Source organism: Zingiber officinale, chromosome 5A, assembly GCF_018446385.1.
Source record: "Zingiber officinale cultivar Zhangliang chromosome 5A, Zo_v1.1, whole genome shotgun sequence".
Classification (NCBI taxonomy): Eukaryota; Viridiplantae; Streptophyta; class Magnoliopsida; order Zingiberales; family Zingiberaceae; genus Zingiber; species Zingiber officinale.
The window spans coordinates 105,003,784-105,007,430 of record NC_055994.1 but is presented as its reverse complement, the minus strand read 5'-3'; positions in this window follow the sequence as shown (position 1 = coordinate 105,007,430).

Genomic DNA, 3,647 nt, shown 5'->3' with positions numbered 1-3,647 from the left:
TTCCAATGGTTTATTCCTTTCCATCTCAGTCATGGGCTACTGTTTATAATTTATAAGGAATTGATAACATAATCTTCTGTGTGTGACACCACACACCATGTTATCTACAATATAAATTAATCGATCAATTACACTTAACTTATAAATGTAAATATTTGACCAATATGATATTGGAACCCCAAGGTTGTTTTGGTGTGATCAACAAGTTAAGTTAGGTCCTGCGTTGTTTCTAACCTTGTGTCTAAGTGTGCAGGAGCTTAGTAGCATAGGTACTCGAGCGGAAGACGCAGCTAGAGATAAGGACGACACGTTGTTCATCCGAGGGACGAGGTGCTGCGGAAGAGTACACCGGCGGACGAGAAGGAAGTGTGCGCGGTGGTTCCGAGGTACGAAAGCCGGAGCGGAAGATTGCTCGGGGAGCAAGAGACGCAGCTAGCGCGAAGGTCGGCACGGGGTGCGACCGAGGGACGAAGTCTGCGGATGAGTACGCTGGTGGACGAGAAGGGACACGCGGCAATTCCGAGGGACGAGAAGCTGGAGGGAAGCACGCTCGAGAAGACCGAAAGATGGGTTCGGGTGAGCCCTATTCCGGATGTCAGAGATCACCCAAGCAAGCGGAGCCGGAGCAGAAAGACCCGGACCAGAGGTGAACTGAACCGGAGAAGAGAGCACGGACCAAAAGTCAACTGGGTTGACTTTTGGCTCCAGGGCGCCCGGAGCTGTCCGGGGCGCCCGGAGCTGTCCGGGGCGCCCGGAGCTGTCCGGGGCGCCCGGAACTGTCCGGGGCACCCGGAAGTGACTTTTTCATAAGATCGAGCTTTGACTCGATCCAACCATTAGGGGATAAATTTTATCCCCCCCAGGGCGCCCGGAACCCTTCCAGATGCCCTGACCAAGGCTATAAATATAGCCTTGGTCCAGAAGCTTTTCAACAATTACGATCATTCTATTTCCAAACACTTGTATGCTTTAGTTCTAGTTAAGCTTCTATTTTCTGTGCCTAAACGTTGTAAGAGGCTTCTCCGCCTGAAGGAGTTTTTGAGCTTAATCTTCCTTGGATTAACAACCACATCGGTTGTAACCAAGTAAACATCTGGTGCCTCGTCTTTTCTTTTATGCTTTTATTTATCTGCTTAATTCATTTTACAAGTGTTAGCTTAATCGTTCGAGGAAGGGTTGTCTGTTTTTAATTGACAGGTTATTTACCAACCCCTCTAGCCGGCCCAACGGTCCTACAAGTGGTATCAGAGCCGAGTACGCCTCAGAAGGACTAACCGCCGTCTGAAGCAACAAAACAATGGCCGGAGCTAGCGACTACCCACCAGCATTCGAGGGGGAGCTTTCTTCATGGAAGCAACAAATGAAGGTATTCCTTAACTCTGATATTGGTATTTCTCTAATAATGAAAACAGGTTATGAAGCACCGAAAGACACGAACGGAGAGAAAATCGGCATACACCTCTGGAACGAGAAGCAACGTGAAGAGTCCATGGCGAATGCTCGGGCAGAGTTTCACATTCTAAGCGCAATACCAACTAAAAATTTCGACAGAGTCAGAGAGTACAAAAGCGCGAAAGAACTTTGGGAAAAGTTCTTAATGCTCTACGAAGAACCGGTTGAAGTCGTCTCCTCAATAGACATCGAGCCGTCATCGGAAGAATCCGAGACGGAAGAAATTACCAAGACAGCCCCAACAGCCGAAGTCGATGAAGGGGGAGAATCTTCGGAAGAAATTAATTTAACAAGGGGAGAACCAACGGTCGACGAGGTAAGTAAGGTATGGCCTCTACCCTCTGAACAACTGGTTCAATTAATCAAATTACCTGAAGATGTTTGCGAACCAAAATTTGAATTATCGAAAGAACTTTTCGGATTAGAAAATCTTCGGTCGAATAATTGTTGCAAATTACAAAATATTTTTACGAAAGAATTATGCAACTTAGAAATATTATCGAAAACTTTTTCCGGATCTAAAAATTTGTTCGGAATACGAAACATTGTTTTAAACAAAGTTTGCAAATTAGAGATATTATCGAAAGAGTTTTTCGGAGTAGTAAATCTATTATCCACAGATTGTTGCAAATTTATGTTATCAAAATACTTTTGCAAATTACAAAATATTTTGTCGAACGAAGTTTGCAAATCAGAAGTATTGTCGAAAAACTTTATCAAGTTTATATTATCGAAATATCTTTGCAAATTAGGAATTCAAAATGACATGTTATAATTTGCACAAATTTCTACGTGCTCAAAATTTCTTGCTTCAAAGTTAAGAAATTATGATAAATTAAAATGAAAATTTAAAATTTTCTGATAAAAGCATTAGAATATATAAATAAATAAATGCATAGAAAATTTCTTTTAATGTTATCAATTCTCTTAAAATTTTCTTGCATAAATTTTTCGGCTTAGAAAGTTTTTAATTATTGATGACGAATACTTGAAATTTTTTTTTTAAAAAAAAAGTTATTTCTTAAGTTAGAAATTTGTCTTGACTTAGAAATATTTCCCTGAAAATTATTGAAATATATTTTCAAATTTTTTTTAATGTCAACCCTTAGATTTTAGTTGTTCCCCATTTTTATTGTGATCAAAGGGGGAGAAGGAAAGTATAAGTCTAGGGGGAGGTAGAAAATTGAAAATTAAAATTTGGAATGTTTGAAATTTAATTTTTTCTATCATGTTGCATGTTATTGTAATAAACTGTTTAATTTCATATCTATTGTTGACCCTAGCTTAACTTGGGTTGATCACACCAAAAAGGGGGAGATTGTTGGAACCCCAAGGTTGTTTTGGTGTGATCAACAAGTTAAGTTAGGTCCTGCGTTATTTCTAACCTTGTGTCTAAGTGTGCAGGAGCTTAGGAGCACAGGTACTCGAGCGGAAGACGCAGCTAGCGAGAAGGACGGCACACTGTTCGTCCGAGGGACGAGGTGCTACGGAAGAGTACACCGGCGGACGAGAAGGAAGTGCGCGCGGTGGTTCCGAGGTACGAAAGCCGGAGCGGAAGATTGCTCGGGGAGCAAGAGACGCAGCTAGCGCGAAGGTCGGCACGGGGTGCGACCGAGGGACGAAGTCTGCGGATGAGTACGCTGGTGGACGAGAAGGGACACGCGGCAATTCCGAGGGACGAGAAGCCGGAGGGAAGCACGCTCGAGAAGACCGGAAGATGGGTTCGGGTGAGCCCTATTCCGGATGTCAGAGATCACCCAAGCAAGCGGAGCCGGAGCAGAAAGACCCGGACCAGAGGCGAGCTGAACCGGAGAAGAGAGCACGGACCAAAAGTCAACAGGGTTGACTTTTGGCTCCGGGGCGCCCGGAGCTGTCCGGGGCGCCCGGAGCTGTCCGGGGCGCCCGGAACTGACTTTTTCCCAGGATCGAGCTTTGACTCGATCCAACCGTTGGGGGATAAATTTTATCCCCCCCAGGGCGCCCGGAACCCTTCCAGGCGCCCCGACCAAGGCTATAAATATAGCTTTGGTCCAGAAGCTTTTCAACAATTACGATCATTCTATTTCCAAACACTTGTATGCTTTAGTTGTAGTTAAGCTTCTGTTTTCTGTGCCTTAACGCTGTAAGAGGCTTCTCCGCCTGAAGGAGTTTTTGAGCTTAATCTTCCTTGGATTAACAACCACATCGGTTGTAAC